The sequence below is a fragment of the Nothobranchius furzeri genome, chromosome 6 (genome assembly GCF_043380555.1).
Source record: "Nothobranchius furzeri strain GRZ-AD chromosome 6, NfurGRZ-RIMD1, whole genome shotgun sequence".
In the NCBI taxonomy this organism is placed as follows: Eukaryota; Metazoa; Chordata; class Actinopteri; order Cyprinodontiformes; family Nothobranchiidae; genus Nothobranchius; species Nothobranchius furzeri.
This window is the reverse complement of record NC_091746.1, coordinates 12495600-12512878: the sequence shown is the minus strand read 5'-3', so window position 1 is coordinate 12512878 and position 17279 is coordinate 12495600.

Sequence of the window (17279 nt, the reverse complement as noted above, 5' to 3'; positions counted from 1 at the left end):
TCCTGGAGACGCTCAGTCAGACCCAGTGTTGACACGTGACAAGACGCTCCTCGGGGCGCGTCTTGCTTGGGCTTCTCTCATGGAGGCCCTCAGTCAGACCCATTGTTGATATGTGGCAAGACGCTCCTCGGGGCGCGTCTTGCTTGGGCCTCTCTCCTGGAGGCCCTCAGTCAGACTCATTGTTGACATGTGGCAAGACGCTCCTCAGGGCGCGTCTTGCTTGGGCCTCTCTCCTGGAGGCGCTCAGTCAGACCCAGTGGTGACATGTGGCAAGACGCTCCTCGGGGCGCGTCTTGCTTGGGCCTCTCTCCTGGAGGTGCTCAGTCAGACCCAGTGGTGACATGTGACAAGACGCTCCTCGGGGCGCGTCTTGCTTGGGCCTCTCTCCTGGAGGCCCTCAATCAGACCCAGTGTTGACACGTGGCAAGACGCTCCTCGGGGCGCGTCTTGCTTGGGCTTCTCTCCTGGAGGCCCTCAGTCAGACCCATTGTTTACATGTGGCAAGACGCTCCTCGGGGCGCATCTTGCTTGGGCCTCTCTCCTGGAGGCCCTCAGTCAAACTCATTGTTGACATGTGGCAAGACGCTCCTCGGGGCGCGTCTTGCTTGGTCCTCTCTCCTGGAGACGCTCAGTCAGACCCAGTGTTGACACGTGACAAGACGCTCCTCGCGGCGCGTCTTGCTTGGGCTTCTCTCCTGGAGGTGCTCAGTCAGACCCAGTGCTTACATGTGGCAAGACGCTCCTCGGGGCGCGTCTTGCTTGGGCCTCTCTCCTGGAGGCGCTCAGTCAGACCGAGTGCTTACATAAGGCAAGATGCTCCTCGGGGCGTGTCTTGCTGGGGCCTCTCTCCTGGAGGCGCTCAGTCAGACCCAGTGCTTACATGTGGCAAGACGCTCCTCGGGGCGCGTCTTGCTTGGGCCTCTCTCCAGGAGGCGCTCAGTCAGACCCAGTGGTGACATGTGACAAGACGCTCCTCGGGGCGCATCTTGCTTGGGCTTCTCTCATGGAGGCCCTCAGTCAGACCCATTGTTGTTATGTGGCAAGACGCTCCTCGGGGCACGTCTTGCTTGGGCTTCTCTCCTCGAGGCCCTCAGTCAGAGTCATTGTTGACATGTGGCAAGACGCTCCTCGGGGCGCGTTTTGCTTGGGCCTCTCTCCTGGAGGCGCTCAGTCAGACCCAGTGGTGACATGTGGCAACACGCTCCTCGGGGCGCGTATTGCTTGGGCCTCTCTCCTGGAGGCCCTCTGTCAGACCCAGTGTTTCCATATGGCAAGACGCTCCTCGGGGCGCGTCTTGCTTGGGCCTCTCTCCTGGAGGCGCTCAGTCAGACCCATTGTTGACATGTGGCAAGACGCTCCTCGGGGCGCATCTTGCTTGGGCCTCTCTCCTGGAGGCGCTCAGTCAGACCGAGTGCTGACATGTGGCAAGATGCTCCTCGGGGCGCGTCTTGCTGGGGCTTCTCTCCTGGAGGCGCTAAGTCAGACCCAGTGTTGACATGTGACAAGACGCTCCTCGGGGCGCGTCTTGCTTGGGCCTCTCTCCTGGAGGCACTCAGTCAGACCGAGTGCTGACATGTGGCAAGACGCTCCTCGGGGCGCGTCTTGCTTGGGCTTCTCTCATGGAGGCCCTCAGTCAGACCCATTGTTGATATGTGGCAAGACGCTCCTCGGGGCGAGTCTTGCTTGGGCCTCTCTCCTGGAGGTGCTGAGTCAGACCCAGTGTTGACATGGTACAAGACGCTCCTCGGGGCGCGTCTTGCTTGGGCTTCTCTCTTGGTGGCCCTCAGTCAGACCCATTGTTGACATGTGTTAAGACGCTCCTCGGGGCGCGTCTTGCTTGGGCTTCTCTCCTGGAGGCCCTCAGTCAGACCCATTGTTTACATGTGGCAAGACGCTCCTCGGGGCGCATCTTGCTTGGGCCTCTCTCCTGGAGGCCCTCTGTCAGCCCCAGTGTTGACATGTGTCAAGACGCTCCTCGGGGTACATCTTGCTTGGGCCTCTCTCCTGGAGGCGCTCAGTCAGACCGAGTGCTGACATGTGGCAATACGCTCCTCGGGGTGCGTCTTGCTTGGGCTTCTCTCCTGGAGGCCCTCAGTCAGACCCATTGTTGACATGTGGCAAGACGCTCCTCGGGGCGTGTCTTGCTTGGGCTTCTCTCATGGAGGCGCTCAGTCAGACCGAGTGCTGACATAAGGCAAGATGCTCCTCGGGGCGCGTCTTGCTGGGGCCTCTCTCCTGGAGGCGCTCAGTCAGACCCAGTGCTTACATGTGGCAAGACGCTCCTCGGGGCGCGTCTTGCTGGGGCTTCTCTCCTGGAGACGCTCAGTCAGACCCAGTGATGACATGTGGCAAGACGCTCCTCGGGGCGCGTCTTGCTTGGGCCTCTCTCCTGGAGACGCTCAGTCAGACCCAGTGTTGACACGTGACAAGACGCTCCTCGGGGCGCGTCTTGCTTGGGCTTCTCTCATGGAGGCCCTCAGTCAGACCCATTGTTGATATGTGGCAAGACGCTCCTCGGGGCGCGTCTTGCTTGGGCCTCTCTCCTGGAGGCCCTCAGTCAGACTCATTGTTGACATGTGGCAAGACGCTCCTCAGGGCGCGTCTTGCTTGGGCCTCTCTCCTGGAGGCGCTCAGTCAGACCCAGTGGTGACATGTGGCAAGACGCTCCTCGGGGCGCGTCTTGCTTGGGCCTCTCTCCTGGAGGTGCTCAGTCAGACCCAGTGGTGACATGTGACAAGACGCTCCTCGGGGCGCGTCTTGCTTGGGCCTCTCTCCTGGAGGCCCTCAATCAGACCCAGTGTTGACACGTGGCAAGACGCTCCTCGGGGCGCGTCTTGCTTGGGCTTCTCTCCTGGAGGCCCTCAGTCAGACCCATTGTTTACATGTGGCAAGACGCTCCTCGGGGCGCATCTTGCTTGGGCCTCTCTCCTGGAGGCCCTCAGTCAAACTCATTGTTGACATGTGGCAAGACGCTCCTCGGGGCGCGTCTTGCTTGGTCCTCTCTCCTGGAGACGCTCAGTCAGACCCAGTGTTGACACGTGACAAGACGCTCCTCGCGGCGCGTCTTGCTTGGGCTTCTCTCCTGGAGGTGCTCAGTCAGACCCAGTGCTTACATGTGGCAAGACGCTCCTCGGGGCGCGTCTTGCTTGGGCCTCTCTCCTGGAGGCGCTCAGTCAGACCGAGTGCTTACATAAGGCAAGATGCTCCTCGGGGCGTGTCTTGCTGGGGCCTCTCTCCTGGAGGCGCTCAGTCAGACCCAGTGCTTACATGTGGCAAGACGCTCCTCGGGGCGCGTCTTGCTTGGGCCTCTCTCCAGGAGGCGCTCAGTCAGACCCAGTGGTGACATGTGACAAGACGCTCCTCGGGGCGCATCTTGCTTGGGCTTCTCTCATGGAGGCCCTCAGTCAGACCCATTGTTGTTATGTGGCAAGACGCTCCTCGGGGCACGTCTTGCTTGGGCTTCTCTCCTCGAGGCCCTCAGTCAGAGTCATTGTTGACATGTGGCAAGACGCTCCTCGGGGCGCGTTTTGCTTGGGCCTCTCTCCTGGAGGCGCTCAGTCAGACCCAGTGGTGACATGTGGCAACACGCTCCTCGGGGCGCGTATTGCTTGGGCCTCTCTCCTGGAGGCCCTCTGTCAGACCCAGTGTTTCCATATGGCAAGACGCTCCTCGGGGCGCGTCTTGCTTGGGCCTCTCTCCTGGAGGCGCTCAGTCAGACCCATTGTTGACATGTGGCAAGACGCTCCTCGGGGCGCATCTTGCTTGGGCCTCTCTCCTGGAGGCGCTCAGTCAGACCGAGTGCTGACATGTGGCAAGATGCTCCTCGGGGCGCGTCTTGCTGGGGCTTCTCTCCTGGAGGCGCTAAGTCAGACCCAGTGTTGACATGTGACAAGACGCTCCTCGGGGCGCGTCTTGCTTGGGCCTCTCTCCTGGAGGCACTCAGTCTGACCCAGTGGTGACATGTGTCAAGACGCTCCTCGGGCTCCGTCTTGCTTGGGCCTCTCTCCTGGAGGCGCTCAGTCAGACCGAGTGCTGACATGTGGCATGACGCTCCTCGGGGCGCGTCTTGCTTGGGCCTCTCTCCTGGAGGCGCTCAGTCAGACCCAGTGGTGACATGTGGCAAGACACTCTTCGGGGAGCGTCTTGCTTGAGCCTCTCTCCTGGAGGCCCTCTGTCAGCCCCAGTGTTGACATGTGTCTAGACGCTCCTCGGGGTCCGTCTTGCTTGGGCCTCTCTCCTGGAGGCGCTCAGTAAGACCGAGTGCTGACATGTGGCAAGACGCTCCTCGGGGCGCGTCTTGCTTGGGCCTCTCTCCTAGAGGCGTTCAGTCAGACCGAGTGCTGACATGTGGCAAGACGCTCCTCGGGGCGCGTCTTGCTGGGGCCTCTCTCCTGGAGGCGCTCAGTCAGACCCAGTGCTTACATGTGGCAAGACGCTCCTCGGGGCGCGTCTTGCTTGGGCCTCTCTCCTGGAGGCGCTCAGTCAGACCGAGTGCTTACATAAGGCAAGATGCTCCTCGGGGCGTGTCTTGCTGGGGCCTCTCTCCTGGAGGCGCTCAGTCAGACCCAGTGCTTACATGTGGCAAGACGCTCCTCGGGGCGCGTCTTGCTTGGGCCTCTCTCCAGGAGGCGCTCAGTCAGACCCAGTGGTGACATGTGACAAGACGCTCCTCGGGGCGCGTCTTGCTTGGGCTTCTCTCATGGAGGCCCTCAGTCAGACCCATTGTTGTTATGTGGCAAGACGCTCCTCGGGGCGCGTCTTGCTTGGGCTTCTCTCCTCGAGGCCCTCAGTCAGACTCATTGTTGACATGTGGCAAGACGCTCCTCGGGGCGCGTTTTGCTTGGGCCTCTCTCCTGGAGGCGCTCAGTCAGACCCAGTGGTGACATGTGACAAGACGCTCCTCGGGGCGCGTCTTGCTTGGGCCTCTCTCCTGGAGGTGCTCAGTCAGACCCAGTGTTGATATGGTGCAAGACGCTCCTCGGGGCGCGTCTTGCTTGGCCTTCTCTCTTGGAGGCCCTCAGTCAGACCCATTGTTGACATGTGGCAAGACGCTCCTCGGGGCGCGTCTTGCTTGGGCTTCTCTCCTGGAGGCCCTCAGTCAGACCCATTGTTGACATGTGGCAAGACGCTCCTCGGGGCGCGTCTTGCTTGGGCTTCTCTCCTGGAGGCCCTGAGTCAGACCCATTGTTGACATGTGGCAAGACGCTCCTCGGGGCACGTCTTGCTTGGGCCTCTCTCCTGGAGGCGCTCAGTCAGACCGAGTGCTGACATAAGGCAAGACGCTCCTCGGGGCGCGTCTTGCTGGGGCCTCTCTCCTGGAGGCGCTCAGTCAGACCCAGTGCTTACATGTGGCAAGACGCTCCTCGGAGCGCGTCTTGCTGGGGCTTCTCTCCTGGAGGCGTTCAGTCAGACCGAGTGCTGACATGTGGCAAGACACTCCTCGGGACGCGTCTTGCTTGGGCTTCTCTCCTGGAGGCCCTCAGTCAGACTCATTGTTGACATGTGGCAAGACGCTTCTCGGGGTGCGTCTTGCTTGGGCCTCTCTCCTGGAGGCGCTCAGTCAGACCGAGTGCTAACATGTGGCAAGACGCTCCTCGGGGCGCGTCTTGCTTGGGCTTCTCTCCTGGAGGCCCTCAGTCAGACTCATTGGTGACATGTGGCAAGACGCTCCTCGGGGCACGTCTTGTTTGGGCCTCTCTCCTGGAGGCGCTCAGTCAGACCGAGTGCTGACATAAGGCAAGACGCTCCTCGGGGCGCGTCTTGCTTGGGCCTCTCTCCTGGAGGCGCTCAGTCAGACACAGTGTTGACACGTGGCAAGACGCTCCTCGGGGCGCGTCTTGCTTGGGCCTCTCTCCTGGAGGCTCTCAGTCAGACCAAGTGTTGACATGTGGCAAGACGCTCCTCGGGGTGCGTCTTGCTTGGGCCTCTCTCCTGGAGGTGCTCAGTCAGACCCAGTGGTGACATGTGGCAACACGCTCCTCGGGGCGCGTATTGCTTGGGCCTCTCTCCTGGAGGCCCTCTGTCAGACCCATTGTTGACATGTGGCAAGACGCTCCTCGGGGCGCGTCTTGCTTGGGCCTCTCTCCTGGAGGCCCTCAATCAGACCCAGTGTTGACACGTGGCAAGACGCTCCTCGGGGCGCGTCTTGCTTGGGCCTCTCTCCTGGAGGCGCTCAGTCAGACCGAGTGCTGACATGTGGCAAGACGCTCCTCGGGGCGCGTCTTGCTTGGGCTTCTCTCCTGGAGGCCCTCAGTCAGACCCATTGTTTACATGTGGCAAGACGCTCATCGGGGCGCATCTTGCTTGGGCCTCTCTCCTGGAGGCGCTCAGTCAGACCGAGTGCTGACATGTGGCAAGACGCTCCTCGGGGCGCGTCTTGCTGGGGCTTCTCTCCTGGAGGCGCTAAGTCAGACCCAGTGTTGACATGTGACAAGACGCTCCTCGGGGCGCGTCTTGCTTGGGCCTCTCTCCTGGAGGCGCTCAGTCAGACCCAGAGGTGACATGTGGCAAGATGCTCCTCGGGGCGCGTCTTGCTTGGGCCTCTCTCCTGGAGGACCTCTGTCAGACCCATTGTTGACATGTGGCAAGACGCTCCTCGGGGCGCGTCTTGCTTGGGCCTCTCTCCTGGAGGCGCTCAGTCAGACCGAGTGCTGACATAAGGCAAGATGCTCCTCGGGGCGCGTCTTGCTGGGGCCTCTCTCCTGGAGGCGCTCAATCAGACCCAGTGGTGACACGTGGCAAGACGCTCCTCGGGGCGCGTCTTGCTTGGGCCTCTCTCCTGGAGGCGCTCAGTCAGACTGAGTGCTGACATGTGGCAAGACGCTCCTCAGGGCGTGTCTTGCTGGGGCTTCTCTCCTGGAGGCGTTCAGTCAGACTGAGTGCTGACATGTGGCAAGAGGCTCCTCGGGGCGCGTCTTGCTTGGGATTCTCTCCTGGAGGCCCTCAGTCAGACCCAGTGGTGACACGTGGCAAGACGCTCCTCAGGGCGCATCTTGCTCGGGCCTCTCTCCTGGAGACGCTCAGTCAGACCCAGTGTTGACACGTGGCAAGACGCTCCTCGGGGCGCGTCTTCCTTGGGCCTCTCTCCTGGAGGCGCTCAGTCAGACCAAGTGTTGACCTGTGGCAAGACGCTCCTCGGGGCGCGTCTTGCTTGGGCCTCTCTCCTGGAGGCGCTCAGTCAGACCCAGTGGTGACATGTGGCAACACACTCCTCGGGGCGCGTATTGCTTGGGCCTCTCTCCTGGAGGCCCTCTGTCAGACCCAGTGTTTACATATGACAAGACGCTCCTCGGGGCGCGTCTTGCTTGGGCCTCTCTCCTGGAGGCGCTCAGTCAGACCGATTAGTGACATGTGGGATGACGCTCCTCGGGGCGCGTCTTGCTTGGGCTTCTCTCCTGGAGGCCCTCAGTCGGACCCATTGTTGACATCTGGCAAGACGCTCCTCGGGGCGCATCTTGCTTGGGCCTCTCTCCTGGAGGCGCTCAGTCGGACCAGGTGCTGACATGTGGCAAGACGCTCCTCGGGGCGCGTGTTGCTTGGGCTTCTCTCCTGGAGGCCCTCAGTCAGACCCATTGTTGACATGTGGCAAGACACTCCTCGGGGCGCGTCTTGCTTGGGCCTCTCTCCTGGAGGCGCACATTCAGACCGAGTAGTCACATGTGGCAAGACGCTCCTCGGGGCGCGTCTTGCTGGGGCTTCTCTCCTGGAGGCGCTCAGTCAGACCCAGTGTTGACATGTGACAAGACGCTCCTCGGGGCGCGTCTTGCTTGGGCTTCTCTCCTGGAGGCGCTCAGTCAGACCCATTGTTGACATGTGGCAAGACGCTCCTCGGGGCGCATCTTGCTTGGGCCTCTCTCCTGGAGGCGCTCAGTCAGACCGAGTGCTGACATGTGGCAAGACGCTCCTCGGGGCGCGTCTTGCTGGGGTTTCTCTCCTGGAGGCGCTAAGTCAGACCTAGTGTTGACATGTGACAAGACGCTCATCGGGGCGCGTCTTGCTTGGGCCTCTCTCCTGGAGGCGCTCAGTCAGACCCAGAGGTGACATGTGGCAAGATGCTCCTCGGGGCGCGTCTTGCTTGGGCCTCTCTCCTGGAGGGCCTCTGTCAGACCCATTGTTGACATGTGGCAAGACGCTCCTCGGGGCGCGTCTTGCTTGGGCCTCTCTCCTGGAGGCGCTCAGTCAGACCGATTGCTGACATAAGGCAAGATGCTCCTCGGGGCGCATCTTGCTGGGGCCTCTCTCCTGGAGGCGCTCAATCAGACCCAGTGGTGACACGTGGCAAGACGCTCCTCGGGGCGCGACTTGCTTGGGCCTCTCTCCTGGAGGCGCTCAGTCAGACCCAGTGGTGACATGTGGCAACACGCTCCTCGGGGCGCGTATTGCTTGGGCCTCTCTCCTGGAGGCCCTCTGTCAGACCCATTGTTGACATGTGGCAAGACGCTCCTCGGGGCGCGTCTTGCTTGGGCCTCTCTCCTGGAGGCCCTCAATCAGACCCAGTGTTGACACGTGGCAAGATGCTTCTCGGGGCGCGTCTTGCTTGGGCCTCTCTCCTGGAGACGCTCAGTCAGACCCATTGATGACATGTGGCAAGACACTCCTTGGGGAGCGTCTTGCTTGGGCCTCTCTCCTGGAGGCCCTCTGTCAGCCCCAGTGTTGACATGTGTCAAGACGCTCCTCGGGGTGCGTCTTGCTTGGGCCTCTCTCCTGGAGGCGCTCAGTCAGACCGAGTGCTGACATGTGGCAAGACGCTCCTCGGGGCGCGTCTTGCTTGGGCTTCTCTCCTGGAGGCCCTCAGTCAGACCCATTGTTGACATGTGGCAAGACGCTCCTCGGGGCGCGTCTTGCTTGGGCTTCTCTCATGAAGGCCCTCAGTCAGACCCATTGTTGATATGTGGCAAGACGCTCCTCAGGGCGCGTCTTGCTTGGGCCTCTCTCCTGGAGACGCTCAGTCAGACCCAGTGTTGACACGTGGCAAGACGCTCCTCGGGGCGCGTCTTCCTTGGGCCTCTCTCCTGGAGGCGCTCAGTCAGACCAAGTGTTGACATGTGGCAAGACGCTCCTCGGGGCGCGTCTTGCTTGGGCTTCTCTCCTGGAGGCGTTCAGTCAGACCGAGTGCTGACATGTGGCAAGAGGCTCCTCGGGGCGCGTCTTGCTTGGGCTTCTCTCCTGGAGGCCCTCAGTCAGACCCAGTGGTGACACGTGGCAAGACGCTCCTCAGGGCGCGTCTTGCTTGGGCCTCTCTCCTGGAGACGCTCAGTCAGACCAAGTAGTGACATGTGGCATGACGCTCCTCGGGGCGCGTCTTGCTTGGGCCTCTCTCCTGGAGGCGCTCAGTCAGACCCACTGGTGACATGTGGCAAGACACTCTTCGGGGAGCGTCTTGCTTGGGCCTCTCTCCTGGAGGCCCTCTGTCAGCCCCAGTGTTGACATGTGTCAAGACGCTTCTCGGGGTCCGTCTTGCTTGGGCCTCTCTCCTGGAGGCGCTCAGTCAGACCGAGTGCTGACATGTGGCAAGACGCTCCTCGGGGCGCGTCTTGCTCGGGCCTCTCTCCTAGAGAAGTTCAGTCAGACCGAGTGCTGACATGTGGCAAGACGCTCCTCGGGGCGCGTCTTGCTTGGGCCTCTCTCCTGGAGGCGCTCAGTCAGACCGAGTGCTGACATAAGGCAAGATGCTCCTCGGGAAACGTCTTGCTGGGGCCTCTCTCCAGGAGGCGCTCAGTCAGACCCAGTGGTGACATGTGACAAGACGCTCCTCGGGGCGCGTCTTGCTTGGGCTTCTCTCATGGAGGCCCTCAGTCAGACCCATTGTTGATATGTGGCAAGACGCTCCTCGGGGCACGTCTTGCTGGGGCTTCTCTCCTAGAGGCGTTCAGTCAGACCGAGTGCCGACATGTGGCAAGACGCTCCTCGGGACGCGTCTTGCTTGGGCTTCTCTCCTCGAGGGCCTCAGTCAGACTCATTGTTGACATATGGCAAGACGCTCCTCGGGGCGCATTTTGCTTGGGCCTCTCTCCTGGAGGCGCTCAGTCAGACCCAGTGGTGACATGTGACAAGACGCTCCTCGGGGCGCGTCTTGCTTGGGCCTCTCTCCTGGAGGTGCTCAGTCAGACCCACTGTTGACATGGTGCAAGACGCTCCTCGGGGCGCGTCTTGCTTGGGCTTCTCTCTTGGAGGCCCTCAGTCAGACCCATTGTTGACATGTGGCAAGACGCTCCTCGGGGCGCGTCTTGCTTGGGCTTCTCTCCTGGAGGCCCTCAGTCAGACCCATTGTTGACATGTGGCAAGACGCTCCTCGGGGCGCGTCTTGCTTGGGCTTCTCTCCTGGAGGCCCTCAGTCAGACCCATTGTTGACATGTGGCAAGACGCTCCTCAGGGCGCGTCTTGCTTGGGCCTCTCTCCTGGAGGCGCTCAGTCAGACCGAGTGCTGACATAAGGCAAGACTCTCCTCGGGGCGCGTCTTGCTGGGGCCTCTCTCCTGGAGGCGCTCAGTCAGACCCAGTGCTTACATGTGGCAAGACGCTCCTCGGGGCGCGTCTTGCTGGGGCTTCTCTCCTGGAGGCGTTCAGTCAGACCGAGTGCTGACATGTGGCAAGAAACTCCTCGGGACGCGTCTTGCTTGGGCTTCTCTCCTGGAGGCCCTCAGTCAGACTCATTGTTGACATGTGGCAAGACGCTCCTCGGGGCGCGTCTTGCTTGGGCCTCTCTCCTGGAGGCGCTCAGTCAGACTGAGTGCTGACATGTGGCAAGACGCTCCTCGGGGCGTGTCTTGCTGGGGCTTCTCTCCTGGAGGCGTTCTGTCAGACCGAGTGCTGACATGTGGCAAGACGCTCCTCGGGGCGCGTCTTGCTGGGGCTTCTCTCCTGGAGGCGTTCAGTCAGACCGAGTGCTGACATGTGGCAAGAGGCTCCTCGGGGCGCGTCTTGCTTGGGCTTCTCTCCTGGAGGCCCTCAGTCAGACCCAGTGGTGACACGTGGCAAGACGCTCCTCAGGGCGCGTCTTGCTCGGGCCTCTCTCCTGGAGACGCTCAGTCAGACCCAGTGTTGACACGTGGCAAGACGCTCCTCGGGGCGCGTCTTCCTTGGGCCTCTCTCCTGGAGGCGCTCAGTCAGACCCAGTGGTGACATGTGGCAACACGCTCCTCGGGGCGCGTATTGCTTGGGCCTCTCTCCTGGAGGCCCTCTGTCAGACCCAGTGTTTCCATATGGCAAGACGCTCCTCGGGGCGCGTCTTGCTTGGGCCTCTCTCCTGGAGGCGCTCAGTCAGACCGAGTAGTGACATGTGGGATGACGCTCCTCGGGGCGCGTCTTGCTTGGGCTTCTCTCCTGGAGGCCCTCAGATGGACCCATTGTTGACATGTGGCAAGACGCTCCTCGGGGCGCATCTTGCTTGGGCCTCTCTCCTGGAGGCGCTCAGTCAGACCGGGTGCTGACATGTGGCAAGACGCTCCTCGGGGCGCGTGTTGCTTGGGCTTCTCTCCTGGAGGCCCTCAGTCAGACCCATTGTTGACATGTGGCAAGACACTCCTCGGGGCGCGTCTTGCTTGGGCCTCTCTCCTGGAGGCGCACAGTCAGACCGAGTAGTCACATGTGGCAAGATGCTCCTCGGGGCGCGTCTTGCTGGGGCTTCTCTCCTGGAGGCGCTCAGTCAGACCCAGTGTTGACATGTGACAAGACGCTCCCCGGGGCGCGTCTTGCTTGGGCTTCTCTCCTGGAGGCGCTCAGTCAGACCCATTGTTGACATGTGGCAAGACGCTCCTCGGGGCGCATCTTGCTTGGGCCTCTCTCCTGGAGGCGCTCAGTCAGACCGAGTGCTGACATGTGGCAAGACGCTCCTCAGGGCGCGTCTTGCTGGGGCTTCTCTCCTGGAGGCGCTAAGTCAGACCCAGTGTTGACATGTGACAAGACGCTCCTCGGGGCACGTCTTGCTTGGGCCTCTCTCCTGGAGGCGCTCAGTGAGACCCAGAGGTGACATGTGGCAAGATGCTCCTCGGGGCGCGTCTTGCTTGGGCCTCTCTCCTGGAGGCCCTCTGTCAGACCCATTGTTGACATGTGGCAAGACGCTCCTCGGGGCGCGTCTTGCTTGGGCCTCTCTCCTGGAGGCGCTCAGTCAGACCGAGTGCTGACATAAGGCAAGATGCTCCTCGGGGCGCGTCTTGCTGGGGCCTCTCTCCTGGAGGCGCTCAATCAGACCCAGTGGTGACACGTGGCAAGACGCTCCTCGGGGCGCGACTTGCTTGGGCCTCTCTCCAGGAGGCGCTCAGTCAGACCCAGTGGTGACATGTGGCAACACGCTCCTCGGGGTGCGCTTTGCTTGGGCCTCTCTCCTGGAGGCCCTCTGTCAGACCCATTGTTGACATGTGGCAAGACGCTCCTCGGGGCGCGTCTTGCTTGGGCCTCTCTCCTGGAGGCGCTCAGTCAGACCCAGTGGTGACATGTGGCAACACGCTCCTCGGGGCGCGTATTGCTTGGGCCTCTCTCCTGGAGGCCCTCTGTCAGACCCAGTGTTTCCATATGGCAAGACGCTCCTCGGGGCGCGTCTTGCTTGGGCCTCTCTCCTGGAGGCGCTCAGTCAGACCGAGTAGTGACATGTGGGATGACGCTCCTCGGGGCGCGTCTTGCTTGGGCTTCTCTCCTGGAGGCCCTCAGTTGGACCCATTGTTGACATGTGGCAAGACGCTCCTCGGGGCGCATCTTGCTTGGGCCTCTCTCCTGGAGGCGCTCAGTCAGACCAGGTGCTGACATGTGGCAAGACGCTCCTCGGGGCGCGTGTTGCTTGGGCTTCTCTCCTGGAGGCCCTCAGTCAGACCCATTGTTGACATGTGGCAAGACACTCCTCGGGGCGCGTCTTGCTTGGGCCTCTATCCTGGAGGCGCACAGTCAGACCGAGTAGTCACATGTGGCAAGACGCTCCTCGGGGCGCGTCTTGCTGGGGCTTCTCTCCTGGAGGCGCTCAGTCAGACCCAGTGTTGACATGTGACAAGACGCTCCCCGGGGCGCGTCTTGCTTGGGCTTCTCTCCTGGAGGCGCTCAGTCAGACCCATTGTTGACATGTGGCAAGACGCTCCTCGGGGCGCGTCTTGCTGGGGCTTCTCTCCTGGAGGCGCTAAGTCAGACCCAGTGTTGACATGTGACAAGACGCTCCTCGGGGCGCGTCTTGCTTGGGCCTCTCTCCTGGAGGCGCTCAGTCAGACCCAGAGGTGACATGTGGCAAGATGCTCCTCGGGGCGCGTCTTGCTTGGGCCTCTCTCCTGGAGGCCCTCTGTCAGACCCATTGTTGACATGTGGCAAGACGCTCCTCGGGGCGCGTCTTGCTTGGGCCTCTCTCCTGGAGGCGCTCAGTCAGACCGAGTGCTGACATAAGGCAAGATGCTCCTCGGGGCGCGTCTTGCTGGGGCCTCTCTCCTGGAGGCGCTCAATCAGACCCAGTGGTGACACGTGGCAAGACGCTCCTCGGGGCGCGACTTGCTTGGGCCTCTCTCCAGGAGGCGCTCAGTCAGACCCAGTGGTGACATGTGGCAACACGCTCCTCGGGGCGCGCATTACTTGGGCCTCTCTCCTGGAGGCCCTCTGTCAGACCCATTGTTGACATGTGGCAAGACGCTCCTCGGGGCGCGTCTTGCTTGGGCCTCTCTCCTGGAGGCCCTCAATCAGACCCAGTGTTGACACGTGGCAAGACGCTCCTCGGGGCGCGTCTTGCTTGGGCCTCTCTCCTGGAGGCGCTCAGTCAGACCCATACTTGACATGTGGCAAGACACTCCTTGGGGAGCGTCTTGCTTGGGCCTCTCTCCTGGAGGCCCTCTGTCAGCCCCAGTGTTGACATGTGTCAAGACGCTCCTCGGGGTGCATCTTGCTTGGGCCTCTCTCCTGGAGGCGCTCAGTCAGACCGAGTGCTGACATGTTGCAAGACGCTCCTCGGGGCGCGTCTTGCTTGGGCTTCTCTCCTGGAGGCCCTCAGTCAGACCCATTGTTGACATGTGGCAAGACGCTCCTCGGGGCGCATCTTGCTTGGGCTTCTCTCATGAAGGCCCTCAGTCAGACCCATTGTTGATATGTGGCAAGATGCTCCTCGGGGCGCGTCTTGCTTGGGCCTCTCTCCTGGAGGCGCTCAGTCAGACTGAGTGCTGACATGTGGCAAGACGCTCCTCGGGGCGTGTCTTGCTGGGGCTTCTCTCCTGGAGGCGTTCTGTCAGACCGAGTGCTGACATGTGGCAAGACGCTCCTCGGGGCGCGTCTTGCTTGGGCTTCTCTCCTGGAGGCCCTCAGTCAGACCCAGTGGTGACACGTGGCAAGACGCTCCTCAGGGCGCGTCTTGCTTGGGCCTCTCTCCTTTAGACGCTCAGTCAGACCCAGTGTTGACACGTGGCAAGACGCTCCTCGGGGCGCGTCTTCCTTGGGCCTCTCTCCTGGAGGCGCTCAGTCAAACCAAGTGTTGACATGTGGCAAGACGCTCCTCGGGGCGCGTATTGCTTGGGTTTCTCTCCTGGAGGCGCTCAGTCAGTCCGAGTAGTGACATGTGGGATGACGCTCCTCGGGGCACGTCTTGCTTGGGCTTCCTTCCTGGAGGCCCTCAGTCAGACCCATTGTTGACATGTGGCAAGATGCTCCTCGGGGCGCATCTTGCTTGGGCCTCTCTGCTGGAGGCGCTCAGTCGGACCGGGTGCTGACATGTGGCAAGACGCTCCTCGGGGCGCGTGTTGCTTGGGCTTCTCTCCTGGAGGCCCTCAGTCAGACCCATTGTTGACATGTGGCAAGACGCTCCTCGGGGCGCGTCTTGCTTGGGCCTCTCTCCTGGAGGCGCTCAGTCAGACCGAGTGCTGACATGTGGCAAGACGCTCCTCGGGGCGCGTCTTGCTGGGGCTTCTCTCCTGGAGGCGCTAAGTCAGACCCAGTGTTGACATGTGACAAGACGCTCCTCGGGGCGCGTCTTGCTTGGGCCTCTCTCCTGGAGGCGCTCAGTCAGACCCAGAGGTGACATGTGGCAAGATGCTCCTCGGGGCGCGTCTTGCTTGGTCCTCTCTCCTGGAGGCCCTCTGTCAGACCCATTGTTGACATGTGGCAAGACGCTCCTCGGGGCGCGTCTTGCATGGGCCTCTCTCCTGGAGGCGCTCAGTCAGACCGAGTGCTGACATGAGGCAAGATGCTCCTCGCGGCGCGTCTTGCTGGGGCCTCTCTCCTGGAGGCGCTCTATCAGACCCAGTGGTGACACGTGGCAAGACGCTCCTCGGGGCGCGACTTGCTTGGGCCCCTCTCTTGGAGGCGCTCAGTCAGACCCAGTGCTGACATGTGGCAACACGCTCCTCGGGGCGCGTATTGCTTGGGCCTCTCTCCTGGAGGCCCTCTGTCAGACCCATTGTTGACATGTGGCAAGACGCTCCTCGGGGGGCGTCTTGCTTGGGCCTTTCTCCTGGAGGCCCTCAATCAGACCCAGTGTTGACACGTGGCAAGACGCTCCTCGGGGCGCGACTTGCTTGGGCCTCTCTCCTGGAGGCGCTCAGTCAGACCCATTGTTGACATGTGGCAAGACACTCCTTGGGGAGCGTCTTGCTTGGGCCTCTCTCCTGGAGGCCCTCTGTCAGCCCCAGTGTTGACATGTGTCAAGACGCTCCTCGGGGTGCGTCTTGCTTGGGCCTCTCTCCTGGAGGCGCTCAGTCAGACCGAGTGCTGACATGTGGCAAGACGCTCCTCGGGGCGTGTCTTGCTTGGGCTTCTCTCCTGGAGGCCCTCAGTCAGACCCATTGTTGACATGTGGCAAGACGCTCCTCGGGGCGTGTCTTGCTTGGGCTTCTCTCATGAAGGCCCTCAGTCAGACCCATTGTTGATATGTGGCAAGACGCTCCTCGGGGCGCGTTTTGCTTGGGCCTCTCTCCTGGAGGCGCTCAGTCAGACTGAGTGCTGACATGTGGCAAGACGCTCCTCGGGGCGTGTCTTGCTGGGGCTTCTCTCCTGGAGGCGTTCTGTCAGACCGAGTGCTGACATGTGGCAAGACGCTCCTCGGGGCGCGTCTTGCTGGGGCTTCTCTCCTGGAGGCGTTCAGTCAGACTGAGTGCTGACATGTGGCAAGAGGCTCCTCGGTGCGCGTCTTGCTTGGGATTCTCTCCTGGAGGCCCTCAGTCAGACCCAGTGGTGACATGTGGCAAGACGCTCCTCAGGGCGCGTCTTGCTCGGGCCTCTCTCCTGGAGACGCTCAGTCAGACCCAGTGTTGACACGTGGCAAGACGCTCCTCGGGGCGCGTCTTCCTTGGGCCTCTCTCCTGGAGGCGCTCAGTCAGACCAAGTGTTGACATGTGGCAAGACGCTCCTCGGGGCGCGTCTTGCTTGGGCCTCTCTCCTGGAGGCGATCAGTCAGACCCAGTGGTGACATGTGGCAACACGCTCCTCGGGGCGCGTATTGCTTGGGCCTCTCTCCTGGAGCTTATAACTTGGCTTCTGAATATCCTAAAGAGGTCAAGTTTGTTTTAGAGTACTCCAATTAAGAGCCCCCCATTACCCCAAAGGTCACCGGGCCTGGTGTCACTTTAAAGAAGTAGTCCAGTTACACATTTGTGGGCTTATAACTTGGCTTCTGAATATCCTAAAGAGGTCAAGTTTGTTTTAGAGTACTCCAATTAACAGCCCCTATTACCTCAAAAAGGAATGGAGTCATTAGCACTTATGGTTTTTAAATGGCACCCAGAATTATGTTGCACGAAGCACAATTTCACATCATTCTGGGTCCATTTGTGTGAAAACAAGGTCCAATCAGGCTGAAACGTTACAAGAAGGTAGAATCTATTGAGGTGTAAGTGATCTGAACGTTTCATGATGATCGCACATTCCTAAGGGGGTCAAACCATGTCCCAAAGGTCACCGGATCTGGTGTCACTTTAAAGAGGTAGTCCAGTTACACATTTGTGGGCTTATAACTTGGCTTCTGAATGCCCTAGAGAGATCAGGTTTATTTTAGTGTACTCCAATCAACAGCCCCTACAACCACAAAAAGGAATGGAGTCATTAGCACTTATGGTTTTTAAATGGCACCCAATTTTATGTTGCACGAAGCACAATTTCACATCATTCTGGGTTCTTTTGTGTGAAAACAAGGTCCAATCAGGCTGAAACGTTACAAGAACGTAGAATCTATTGAGTTGTAAGTGATCTGAACGTTTCATGATGATCGCATATTTCTATAGAGTGTCAAACCATGTCCCAAAGGTCATCGGATCTGGTGTCACTTTAAAGAAGTAGTCCAGTTACACATTTGTGGGCTTATAACTTGGCTTCTGAATGTCCTAGAGAGGTCAA